The sequence below is a fragment of the Aptenodytes patagonicus genome, chromosome Z (genome assembly GCF_965638725.1).
Source record: "Aptenodytes patagonicus chromosome Z, bAptPat1.pri.cur, whole genome shotgun sequence".
Classification (NCBI taxonomy): domain Eukaryota; kingdom Metazoa; phylum Chordata; class Aves; order Sphenisciformes; family Spheniscidae; genus Aptenodytes; species Aptenodytes patagonicus.
The window spans coordinates 25441259-25455442 of record NC_134982.1 but is presented as its reverse complement, the minus strand read 5'-3'; the positions used below and the strand labels follow the sequence as shown (position 1 = coordinate 25455442).

Here is a 14184-nt window from a genome sequence, read left to right as displayed (position 1 = left end):
GGCAAAAGAAGGGTACAGGAAGGCTTTGAGTACCTTTTCCACTCAAAACAGTGACCTAATCCCTCAGGTACTTTGAGTCATTTCCTCCTCTTCCTCCTCCCAGCTTTCTTCCTTTGCTTCTCTCTTCACCATTCCCCAGCTGCCTCCCAGCTCAGCTGGTTTGCCTTCTTGACACACACACACACACACACCCCTTCCACCTTCAGTTTACTTCTCATTTCAGCCCCATGTGTGCTGGCTGCTGTCCTCAGTCTTTTCACTCCTAATCCCAGCACCACCCTCAAGCCCCCTCCTCTCTCCCTCCACAGCTCTGTCTAGACTAGCATTTTTCCTCACATCTCTGCAGTACACAAATAAAAGTGTTTCTAAAATTACTACTATACTGTATTGTCACTCATTAATGCCAAACTCGAGCTGTCGGAAGCAACGATGGTCAGGTATAGAAAAACAGTTACTGTGGCTTCAAAAAAATTATGAGGTTTGTTTCAACGTACTTAAAATTTCCATTTGCCTTTTTGTTTCTCTAAGGGTCACATTTATGGGACTTGGTCACATCTACGGTTATGGAAAGAACGCTGCAAGTATTGTGCTGAGACTGTTTACTTATTTTACTAAAAAGCAAGATTTTTGCATGATCTCAACATTGCAGGAGCTGTATCTTAGAAAAACACTTATGTGATAGCTGGCAGCACTGCACTCTGAGAGAAATTATATAGCACTGTGGTTAAATCACCCAAGGTTGTCTACAACAGTAGGATGAAAATCATGGGGAACAAAGAAAAACCTGATGTAAATACAGACTAGTCTATCGCTTGGGTGAAAGAAAACTCATGGCGCAGAACGCTGCAGAGCAGAGCTGGAAGGGCTCACATGACACTCGGGATGAGACAGCTCTCAGGATACCAGCTCGGCATGTAACACAACATTGCAATGTTAGCCCTTGTTTTGAAAAGCCTCCAGAAATACGCATTGTGAAGAAGGCACTAGCATCCTCTAACAAACTAAAACGTTTTTGTTTTCGGGGTGCAGAGGAACATTTTCTTGGGCCAGTTTTACAAGGCACAAGTACAAATTTTATCTTATTCAGGAAATGGATTTAGATACTCATTTAATAAGGTGTTCACACAGCAGTTATCACCAAAAGGCCTTAGTACAAATCCCCAGCAGGCACCATTTGCTGACAAGTCAGTTTAACACTGATGAAACACAAAAGAATCATCTAATACTTCTCTAAAGATGCCTTAATTTTAGAAGAGACCAGTTCCATATGAGAAGAATGGAAAACAGCCCCATCTAGGTCTCAGGTCAGATCTTCTTGTATGAATAAGGCTGAAATGGCTGCAGAAGCTGGTACTCGGGCCAATCTCCACCTGTGCCTCTCACAAGGGCTCAAGCAGCAGGGTGCTTCCCAGCCAGCCTGCATGCCTGCTCTTTTTATACCCTTCCATTAGGACAGAGAAGTAGTATTCACATCTAATGTGGCCAGTAACAGACAACCTCTCATCCATTTCTTTTCACTTTGAGGCATGCTTGCCCATACTGAGTGTGAAGTTTTAAAGGTTCACGTGAAGGCAAGCATGGCTGGCAACTCTCCTTTCTTAAAACTTAAGAAGGAAATTCCCAAATATCTACATAAGCGCTCCTCCACGTACCGCGCTACCTCATCTCCTCTGCTATGTACACAAGTTTTTGCCTGTAATCGGCATGTTTGGAGAAAGAACTGTGCATAATCATGAAACCAAGGAATTTTACCTATCTGATGGTGTTGAACAGCACTGACTAAAGAATAACAACAAAGTCTTCCGCCTATCATGCAGGAAAAGTTTCAGTGTCCCCATCGCGCTGCAAGCTCTCCCCTCTTCTCACCCCTCCTAAGAGGCAGTTAAAGGACCTTCCCTCCCTGAGTAACAAAAGCAGTTCAGTTTCCATAACTCAGCCAAGCGCATCACGTGTGGAGTGATCATGGAACATGGAGGTCAAAACTCATTTCATATGAAGGCCAAAAATTAGCAATGTTTTCTCCTGCAAGACCAGGCTGTAATTCAACTCATGATTTCTTTGTGAAAATCTCTACCACTTTATCAACAGTGATGCAAAGCCTCCAATTATGAAACATACCCTAAAAACTTTCAAAAATGAAGCAAGACTAGTCTATCATACTGTGGGCAAAGACCCCCCTGAAAAAAGATTATTGCTGCTTGCAAGTAGACAAATTCTGATGGAAAAGAAGTTTAATCCTTCTATGTACAACCAGAGAGATAATTATACCAAAAGCCATTACGCAGACATGGTTACTGCAATATACATTTCACGATTTGAGAAGTTGGATTTTTGCAAAAGCAGAAAGGAATGAAGAAATTCTAGGTAAAAGTTTCTGTCCATTTATATAGCAACAGAGGGTATCATAATCACATCAGAGTGCCGATCTACATTCAGCGCTGAACATTGTTCACTTCAAACTGTGGCTTCTCATGGTCAAACCCCTTGCAATTCCATCTCTAGACCCTGCACAGGCTATTCACAAGCAATAGCTCCCCGAGTTACATGACCTGTGGCTTCAGACATAGCTTCACCTTGGCTTTCTGTGCACAGTTAGATGCACACACAGTCCTGCTAACTAGTCAGGCTGTTTCTAACACAGGCTCGAAAGCAAGAAGACTTGAGTAATTATTTTTCTGAAGTGCTTGGTGGACATACACATATTAAGGCACTACAGAGACTTTGACAAAGGCATGGAAATGAAGGGAGGAGTTGTGAGCAGTCCAGCATAATCCTACCACAACCTTATATGAATTAATATGCTTCATAAAGGGAAACATAGGCCTTATCCTTAAGAGCTTTGTGGTTTAACCCCAGTCAGCAACTAAGCACCACACAGCCACTCGCTCACCCTTCCCCTGCCCCGGTGGGATGGGGGAGAGAATCAGAAGAGCAAAAGTGAGAAAACTCGTGGGTTGAGATAAGAACAGTTTAATACTTGAAATAATAAAATAACAGCAACAACAACTACTTGTAATGGAAAATAAAACAATGAGGGGCGGAGAGGGAGGGGGAGAAGGACAGAGGGCAAGAGGGGAGGCGGGGGGAGAGGGGAGGGGAATATCCCTTTGGCCAGTTTGGGTCAGCTGTCCTGGCTATGCTCCCTCCCAGCTTCTTGTGCACCTCCTCGCTGGCAGAGTATGGGAAGCTGAAAAGTCCTTGACTTAGGATAAACACTGCTCAGGAACACCTAAAACATCAGTGTGTTACCACATTATTCTCATCCTAAATCCAAAACACAGCAGTATACCAGCTACTAGGAAGAAAATAAACTCTATCCCAGCCGAAACCAGGACAAGAGCACAACATGTAAATAATGGTGAAGACTTTGTAATGCGTGTCCATAAACAACATAGCTTCCAAAGTGGTGCCTGCAGTTTGTGACTTTCCATGCCACAGAAATGCCTGATTTCAAAGCAAACATCTCAAGGGAGAGTGAGGTTTTGCGAGCTAATTAAGCGGGTACTACATGGCTGCTAAGAGGCTACCTTCTCTCCCAGTTTAGTGAGCTGAATCAGCTCAGTGAGGGACAGCCCAGGACAAGACCCAGTACAGGTGAAGCAGATGGAGCAAAAGGTCAGACAGAGAGGCAGGGGCAGCGGCTATCCCTTAAATCGGAGCCTCTCTCATATCGATACTGGTAAGTGCTACTTATCCTCCGCAAACACAGGCTCAACAGCCAAATTTTGTCTTGTTTTGTAAGCCAGCACAATTTACTCTCCTCTGCTGTGTAGAACTGGACAAAAAAATTGAACAATGCAGATGATAGTGTTCCAAAACATGTAAATCCCAAATTAGTAGAACAGATCTATGGCATACTGATAAATCCATACTTGACAATTACATATATCCCCCTGCAACAAAATGTTATTGATATGTTCAGTAACTGTAAATAACTCTCCCTCAGTATCCAATTAAAAACACTGAATTCTGTGGTTGTCAAAAATAAATAAATAAAACACACCAGTTAAGATCCTGCAAACATGTCCTTAACACCATTTGTTGCTTAAGTTTTCAGCTATACAGCCACTCCCAAAACAACAAGCAACTCAGGCAACTTCATCACTTAGGAGATGCTTTACTATGTAACTTGGATGATGAGTTTTATTTATCACAAAGCATTACATAAGGTAACACATAACAAAACAAGTGATAAGGATCATTAAGTTTTCCCTTTTATATTCACTTGAAGATAAAAAACGTCACTCAAGTCAGAAAAGGTGACTAATCTACCCTTGCTTTGAAGAAAATTACATTTCCAAAAGCAAACTTATAAAAGACATCCTTAGAAGAGTCCCATTCAATACATAAGCAAAAAAGATTTCAAAGTGTCATTTACTTCCAGTAATTAACAGCAATAAAAATTCTTCCCCAGAAACATTTTAATTATATAACACTGATTACTGTTTTTAAAACCAATGTGAAATACTTAGGAAATTGAACAGTGTATCTTTAAAACCAAAATGCAGTACAATACTAAATCAGTATTTTGCACATAGTATTCCAATGCAAAAGTTATCTAACCTACCTTCTTCACGCTGATAATTAAATTAATATGCATTGGAATTTTTCTAAACATACATGAACATGTTCTGGAGCCACTGTCCGAAAGCATTACAGACTGCTCAAGTCTTACCAATTTTATAGCAAGATGTACACTGAATGCAGTTCACCAGCAACAGTACAGATAACGAAGAACTCCTTAAAGATGCTAAGACTAGTAAAATCCTAATAGCATAGGCCTCATACTCAATAAGGAGGGTAAATTTGTGAACCATGAAACCAAGAAAAAGGTTGCCATAATGCATCTTTTCTATTTTTGTGGGAAAGGAAGATTATGCAATCACATCTTTTAGCAACAAAGAAACGCTTCTTGTTCCATCAATATCTTGGAAGGATGTTAGATTAGAACTGAGTTTGCAGATGCGTTGAGAGGAGTTTGTTTTGGTTTGGTTGAGCCTTTTTAGTCAGATTATTACCCAAAGAGTAACAAAGGAACTGGCTAAGCTGCTCATTCAATTATTGCTATTTTCAAAGTGTTTAGAATATCTGGAAGTTCTACAACAGTGAAACTAAGCTGTCATGCCATAGCACTCCTTCAAAAGGACAAACAGGATACTAGCTGCTGTCAGGAATAAATTCAGGTATGGTAACATACTTAGTGTCACTAAACATAGTTTTAGACATAAAACAGTCTGCCAGACAGATCTTGTTTCAAATGAGATTTCAAGTCTGGTCAATAAACATCTCAGCTGACAATACATTGAGACATTTGTAAAACATTCAACCTATCTCCTCACAATGTTTTAATAACTTAACCAGCACAATACAAAAATTTATGCATGATACAGGAAACATTAAAACTCACCAATAGATTTGAAAAAGTAACTGCACATTAAATGTTTCTAGTGGATCATACAGGGTTATGTTCTTTGTTTGATACAATTCAATACTGCTATCAGTGATCTGGAAAAAAATATAACCTTTCTAGCAAACAACACAAAAGAGGTAAATAACAACAGGAACAAAACAGTTTAGCATTGAATAAAGCAGCCTTGTCTGAACAACATGCATTCTAGTCTCGCTAGACATCAAGTCATATCAAAGCACAAAAAACCCCACAGACATAATATACACCAAGATTCTGGAAGGCAGGAACAATGCAAAGAATTTAGGTACTGTCATAGATAAATAGCTACATAGGAGCTCTTAACATGATGGTATAGCTAAAAGAATAAACATCCCTCAGATCTACAAGCAGGAAAATCTCTCATGGGAGTAAGGAGATGATACAACTGAGCATTGAGGGGCTAAAGTACAGTTAGTTGTGCCATTTCCCAAAGGTTGCAGAAAAAGTCAGGAGGAGTTCAAGAAAAAAAAATTATAATGAAATCTGAACTATAGTGTGCAGCTTGAAAAGCTTAATATCTTCCATTTAGCCAAGGCTAAAGGAGTACCTTGGTGATTCAGTATGTGTATTCCCAGCAGGAAGAGATTTTTGGTAGGAGACAGGCTGTAAGAACAGTGAACTCCATCCTGTCCCTTCCTCACATACAGTAGAGTTAGGAGTTCAGACTGCAAGAGTCAGATCAAAAAGCAGTTTTAAATTCTTTCAGCTTACCCATTGTAACACAGTGGATTTCGCATCACTGTAAATCTTATGTTATATGCCTTTCTACCTATAAAAATAATCACATTTCAAACAAGAGTTAGAGGATGGATTAAAAAAAATAGTAGACAAGGTTGTACAGCCTGTTTTATATAGGAAGTCAAACTAGAAGATCTTATTGGTCTATTCAGCCCTTAAAATGTACTAATTAATAATTATTTTTATATTACTCTTAATTACAATAATTGAAATCTTGCTCCCTCTAGCGGTTGATGTTGACTACTTTCCCTTACTAACGTCACATGATTTTCACTGTGGGATGTACAGTGTAAAAATAAGTTGAAGAAATCACAGAAAGGAAAGAACTATTTTGTGGGTGTACAATGTATGTCTGCCAAATTTCTAAGTTTACTTAGAACTGTTTATAAATACACATAAACACTATTGCTCTAACCAGTTCTGAAATAATGTGCAAAATTCAAATTAACCTCCCACTGCGCTGGTTTATTATAGCTCATTTAATACAAACACATTTAGGAAAAGCAATGGTCCCAGCATCTCTTCCCATTTCTGAAAGGTTCTAAATACATGCACAATATTAATTGAAAGTTAAATATATTGTGTAGCCATCTGCATCAGACATCGAAATTTGCATCAGGCAACACTATTTTTAATCCAACATTTTGCTATCTGTAGTGGCGTGAACCAACCATGCTAACAGCTATGCTACCTGTTTGCTCTGGTCCCAGAGATTAGCTTCTCCTTCTGAGCTAATTTAGCAAGCAGGCAGACTAATGAGAAAGTATAAAAGAGCTATTTCCCATTTTTATCACTGAGTTTACATTTATCTTGGCAAGTAGAGAAAGCATTACTACAGTTCAGAAGTGCTACCTTATGTGGTAATAAGCAAGTCCAGAAAGGGAGAGAAAACAGAAAACATCTGATAAAAATGTCATCATTTTCCAGATACCATGGTGCTTGGACCTTGACTTCATTAACACAAATGCCAGACTGGGGGGGGGGAATACTGTATTACATAGCTAGTATTAACCTATCTTGCTTTAGTTTTCTTCAAGTGCCTTTTTGCCAGCATTTAGCAGCATCCTAAGAGCATCACACCATTTTTTCAAATCAATAATTAACCATTTTTGTGGCTGCAGTGCCACTGGTATAAATGTGAAGATGTGTTGTCCAACAGATATGTAAAGAGCCATAATGAAGTTTTCCATGGTTTTGGGTATTCATGTGAAGCAATCATACACTTAAGAGACTTACTTCATTGCACTGGCTCAGACCACTCTACATACATAAGACCTTCTCCTGACCTCACACATCCAGCCATATTTTACCATGCATCTTTAAAAATCAACAGCCATAGCCTATATAGCAAATGGCATTATCTTTAAGGGTCAAGGTGAAATTCCTAAATAATTTCTTAAGAAAATGTGGATACAATCATTCTTCTAAAAAAGTATGTACTTAGCTATTGTTATACATTCTACATCACAGCTGCAGTCAACTAAGCCATATTTTTTGAGAAAAAAAATCTTAATTCAATTGTAGAAAAACTTTTTTTTTAAAACAGAAGTTGTTTGTTTTTTAAACTGCAAACTTAAAATTGTGTTCTTTGAAGTTTAAAACCAAATAATTCTGGTAGACTGTATAAACATTACATATAGCATATAATCTTTCTTTACCTTTTTAAGACAAAAATATCCCTATCAGACTTCTTTACTAGAGGAAACATTGTTTAAAATAGAGTTTGAAATACATCTGTAAAAAAGACACTTCAGCATTTGTAAGTTTTGTGTGTTTTGTTTTGTTTTAACAACTTGTTAACATATGGAAAAGAAAATCCAAAACCCACTACCTTCAGAGGGAAGGGCAGTTAAGTGGAACACTATGTCATGCCACCACAGCATTCTGGTTTGGAGAATCCAAAAAAACCATACTCCTATGAAAGGAATACTGCTCCTTATACAGAGCCATTTCTTTGTGTTCAGCTCTGCCCCCAGCCACCCCACTGTCATACTCACCAATGAGAGTAACAGACTTAAGGGATTCTCTATGCAAAAGTCAAATGAACTAGGGAAAGAAAGCAAGCTCAGTTCCTGTTTGATAGCATTCAACCCTGATAGGTTTGGGAAAGTTGTCATCATGAGTTGTAACTTTTCTTATTTTTAAAACACCTTTTGGGATGGGGGGCAGATTTAATGGAGGTCAGCACAGTGAAGCACTCGAGCCTGACAATCAAAGTCTAAATAGATCGATTCCGGTGATACTGAATTTAAAAGCAGTTATTCAGTATAAATGCTTTCTTCAGTAAGACAGAAAACTTCATCAGCTGTAATACTTACACACTGAATGTCCTAAATTAATCACCCGATCAGCACAAGACTGATGGCTACAGATCCATTGCAGGTCTCTGTCAGAGCAAGGAAATTAATGTTCCTCCCCAACATTGGCAAGTACTGTGTTTATTTCAGGTCTTTTAAAAACACTATTTATTTTCAAATCCTGACTTAAATCACAGTGAATAAAAATCAGGTGCTAAGAATTCAGAGCTTTGCAGTATATATACACCCAAGTAGTTCCATTTCCTGAGTTTTTCCCTGTACTCATCTGGCTTCATGCTTCAGCTGATCTGTGTGATGGATCTGTTGTCGACAGAACAGTGTGAGATGGAGCACCCCATACAGTGCAAGCTGGCAAATTGGAACTCAGGGACATAGGAAGTTACAAGGGGAAACATTATGCTTAAAAGAGTATTATGTGGACTGCCCATTAACATTACCCTTGGGATTTCAAACGACGAGCTAGGCACACAGCACTCCAAGCTGATAACATCCTTAAATCTCTTTACACATCACCCTCAATGCTCTCCTAACTCAAAAGGCTAAATAATAAATAATAATAGTTCTGTTTCAGTACACACCCCACAGTTTAAATCTGAATTTCTGAATAACCCTAATTACACTCAGCTCATACTCTTATGTCTGTGGGGGTTTCTGAACAGTTAACTACCCTGTCCCTCAGATGGTGCTGCAGCTGAATAATCCGAACTGTACATGCAGATTATATGGTTGCTGAACAGAGCATCACTGGAAGCAGTAGAATTAACTACATAGAAAGAAGGTAATTTTACAGAAACAAAAAGGAAACCAAGCATCTAGAAGTACTAGAGTGGTAAAGATTATTTTAGTTAGTTATGCTCGTCAAAACGTGAGAGAAAACCCTCAAAATGAAGGACAAAATACTAAAAATTATCCCATGGCTACAGTGCCTCAGGGTCTAAGACCTAGTGTTATCTAGTCATTTAATCTCTGTGCTTCAGTTCTCCACCTGTAAAGTAAAGATAATAATGCCCAACTACTTCTTGGGAGTGCAGTGAAGATAAGTCCAGAAACATTTGCATTAAATGCTCAGATACTAAAAAAGGACAAAAGAAAAGGAGTAGACAATAGCAGGGAGATGACGTTCAAGCTGACCACTCTAAGGATTCAGAAGTACTGAATGATTTCTACAATCCCCTCCTCCCTACAGGCAAAGACTGTACAAACAGAAGTTGAGAGGAACTCATCTGAGTTAAGAAACAGTCTTAAATATCTCTCACGCATATCAGGGAGAATGACAAGAATCAGGGAGGGCAACGTGACAAGTCACAGACTCCCAGCTTCCAGCCCTGAAGCCAGGCAGACGCATCTTGTTTTAGCTTTGTATGACTGAGAGTGCACGTCAGCGTTCTGTACCATACCAACTACAGTCGGCAGGCACCTCAACCGTCGCCAACGCTCTGTCAAAAACATGTAAAACAAGGAGTGCAGGATCAGCACATGCTAGCTGTTTATACCTCCATCATCCTGGAAAACTCTATCAGTCATAGTGGAAATGAGGGAAATTAACTGCTCAGCTTTCAAACAGCAGTTCAAACCGCTAAGAGTCCTAATTTCACTGATATCAGACAACCTGATTATTCTATTCATGTAACTGCAGATCATGTTACTTTATGGAAGTAACAATATCCTGATACAAAAGGGACTTAAAAACATTTATCACCGCAAATATACGTTCTTCATATGCCAGCAATAAAAAAACCCACCAACAATCTCAAAACCATTCAATCAGCCTCTCCTTTGACCACCTCCAGTCATGTCTGGACATGGCTTACAATGAATTTTAATGAGCCTGAACTATGTGTGTAAAATTATCAGTTTGTTTCTCTCAAATCAGCATACCCATTTATCTCAGTATTTTGAATTTTTTTTTAGAGGGATTGGTTCTTTCAAAAATCATACAACACTTAAATTCTGCGAAATTTACAAGAAACCATGCTTAATATTGACAAAGGATTATCCGAACATATTCCACCAAAGGTATAGCCTATTGTCTATCCTGCTCTTCCTCAGCGCCCACGCTTGCACACTTCTACATTTCTACGTATGCACAAGAGAAGATTTTCATCAGTCCAGTACATTCAGCGCATGGAGAGCCTAATGTTCTCCTGGCAAAGAAACCGCAGTATGGAGGTGAAGGAGGAACATACCAGACTACTCATAATGAAAGAGACTGGCTTCAGTTGATATATATCTACACCGACACTTGTCATGATCCCCTCCTCTCAGTTACTACAGCAATTTTTAGAGGTATTTCCAGGTTTTATCAGCCTGGGAGGTCACAGGGCATTAACCACCTTCCCAAGCTCAACAGCATGTTTTCCAGTGTACTTGCCAACAGAACTACAGCAATCAGACTACAACTTCTAAAATATGACAAGAACTCCTTCCAGACTGTTGTGGCTGTATTTTGGGGTCCCACAGACATGTCTTTTATAGTCTTTTTGTTGCGTGAAAGTTTTGGGCCCATTTCTGGTCACTTTACTTCTCTATCAAATCACAAATTTGCCTTCCTGGCCAAGCAGCATCATGTCATCTCCCATCCGAGAACCCCTCTTGGAGCAATCCCCCTCTCAACTCCTTCAAGGTACACGATTTGGCTGTAAGACACACTAACTTTTTGCTAGGTAGCCCTGAGGCTCTAAACTCCCATCAGCTTTGCTCTGCTGAAGTGTTACTGTGCTCAAGCCGCTAGCTCCAAACCACCTCCTCTTTTCTAGCCCAAAGAGGGCCTTGCTGATCTCTCCTAGCAGCAGATCCCGAAGAGCAGAAAAAGCAGTCTCCATCACTCCTGGCATAAAGAGAGGACGAGCCATGTTTTTGCTCTATGACAGCAGCTTTCTTACTGCTAGGAAAGAATTTTGCAGGCCTGGGTCATTCCCTCCCACAGTCTTCAAAGCTAACAGTCAGTCTGCCGCAGAGTGCGCTGTGGATTTGAGCACCTGACTGCGCTAGTACAAGCTCAGAAAGTCATATTGCTCATCAAAGCAAGACATCACAACATACATCCGAGACAACGCAGTATCACGTGAATACTGACATTGTTGTCACACACCCACAGGGAATGCTTTCCACACACTGACAAACACATTGGTGTTTGAAAGTAGGGTTACTGGGGGATGGAGACAAGGACACATTTGAGCTGGTGTCATTCCAACATCAGGCTCCTCAACACCTCCTGCTTCCCAACACTATGCTCTAGCCAGGACTAGCTTTTAAGACCTTCTAAGAAAACTGGCGTCCCAGCAATAGGTGGAATCACTTCCTCAGAGCTGCTCACGACCACATTCACTGCATTGGTTCTGGGACCAGACTGTGCATTTACAACAGGCCAGTTGTATCTCATCTCATAGCAAAGGATGGAGTCACTGGGAGAGCTGATCAGTTTGTGCACAAATCATGCCACAAGCTCTCCTTCCCCACCAACATGCAGGGGAACTGCTCTTCTGTTTAAAGCCAAGAGACTATCCTGGCTGAATAGCTCTTTGGATCAGTAGCACTGGCCATCCCTGCTCTAACCACTAACATATCTCGTGGATCAAGATGACAAACTAGCCAAAACCGGTGCCAGGAAAAGGGCTACTAAGTCTCAATTATAGCAGTTTGGTGATGTTCTTCAGTTTTCTACAGCTGCAAGGCACTGCCTCCAGGAACCTACAGGTGTACTTTTCTTCTGAAATGGTTAGTGGCAAGCAAAAGGAGAAAAAAGATATCTGAAAACCAAAAGGACTAAGAAGATTTCTACTTATGGGGGGGCTGGGTCTCATGCTTCTTCATTCCTATTTACCACTTTGTTTCCAAAATATTCATTTTTAAAGGTTTTTTAGAACTTGCAGCTGTGAAGTTATCACTTTAATAGTATTCAAGGCTAAGTTAATACCAAAGCAAGATATGTTCCCTAAGGGATCACCAACTTTCATTGCAAAGCAATTGAGGCTGCACAGCATTGAAAACAAGTGTTGTGTACAGCAGAAATAATGAAGCCCTCAAAAAAGGCCACTGCAGGGACAGCAGTGGCTTTCCGATACACACCTCCTTCTTCTGCATTCCTCACTGTTGTGGTTTAACCCAGCAGGCAGCTGAACACCACACAGCACTCCCTCACTCCCCCCACCCCTTCCCTGGTGGGATGGGGGAGAGAATCAGAAGAAAAAAAGTCAAATTCGTGGGTTGAGATAAAGACAGTTTAATAGGACAGAAAAGGAAGGGAAAAATAATAATGATAAGAGAATATACAAAACAAGTGATGCACAATGCAATTGCTCACCACCCGCCGACCGATGCCCAGACAGTCCCCAAACAGCGGTCACCCCTCCCCCGGCTAACTCCTCCCAGCTGATGTACTGAGCATGACGTCATATGGTATGGAATGTCCCTGTGGCCAGTTGGGGTCAGCTGTCCTGGCTGTGCCCCCTCCCAGCTTCTTGTGCACCTCCAGCCTTCTCAGTCAGTGGAGCATGGGAAGCTGAAAAGTCCTTGACTAGTGTAAGCACTACCTAGCAACAACTAAAACATTGGTGTGTTATCAACATTGTTCTCACCCTAAATCCAAAACACAGCACTGTACCAGCTACCAGCAAGAAAATTAACTCTATCCCTGCTGAAATCAGGACAGTATCCACCTCTTATTCTATACCATCTGCATCATGCCCAGGTCCCCACACTTTCCAATACAGCCCAATTAATCACCACCACTTTTCCTGTATTTTTATATACACACACAGATACCATTCCCTTTCTCTATGGGCCATCCCTCTAAAATGTCCATTGAGTTCATTTAGTCCATGACTTTGGGCTCCATCTGTCATAACAGTCCTTCAGGGCAGGAGAGATGGTGTGTGGTGTTGGACTGTTGCATGCTGAACCCAGTTTTGGTCCCATCACCGCTGCGCTTGTCCAGTTCTATCATCGCTGCACTTTGCTCGGTTTCATCAAAATTCATTCTTCATTAATCTGGGTGATTCTTACTGTGATACTGTTGATATGGCATATAGCCACCACGGAAGTGATGATATACAGTATTACATCGTAATTAACATCGTACAATTTAATTCGTTGGCTATCCTCACCCAAAATCAAATCCCCTTGAGGTACACATCGGACTTCCCCATCGTCCAATATCACCCACCAAGTGCACCCAGGTCCTTGAGCAAAAGCAATCCCATGGATGGGTCTGCCTTTGCCTGAGGCAGGAATAACCCAAACTGTTTTCCCCAGCATATTTTTTATGTGCGCTACAGGGGCTTTATCCCCTTCTACAGTACATAGAAGTTCTGACTGGGCAGGGCCTGCTCGATTGGCAGATCCCCTCGTGTTGACTAACCAGGTGGCCTTTGCTAAATGTGTGTCCTAATGTTTGAATGTCCCGCCACCCATTGCTCTCAGCGTAGTCTTTAACAGTCCATTGTATCGTTCAATTTTCCCAGAGGATGGTGCATGACAGGGGATGTGACATACCCACTCAATGCCGTGCTCTTTGGCCCAGGTGTCTATGAGGTTGTTTCAGAAATGAGTCCCGTTGTCTGACTCAATTCTTTCAGGGGCGCCATGTCGCCATAGGACTTGCTTTTCAAGGCCCAGGATAATGTTCTGGGCAGTGGCATGGGGCACGGGATATGTTTCCAGCCATCCGGTGGTTGCTTC

At 40.8% G+C, this 14184-nt stretch overlaps 1 protein-coding gene across 5 annotated transcripts in view; it reads right to left on the bottom strand.

Annotated features, from left to right (window-relative positions):
* MAST4 (microtubule associated serine/threonine kinase family member 4) overlaps positions 1-14184 on the bottom strand; it is a 313910-nt gene that overhangs the window by 115698 nt on the left and 184028 nt on the right. The gene's annotated exons all lie outside the window — the stretch shown is intronic.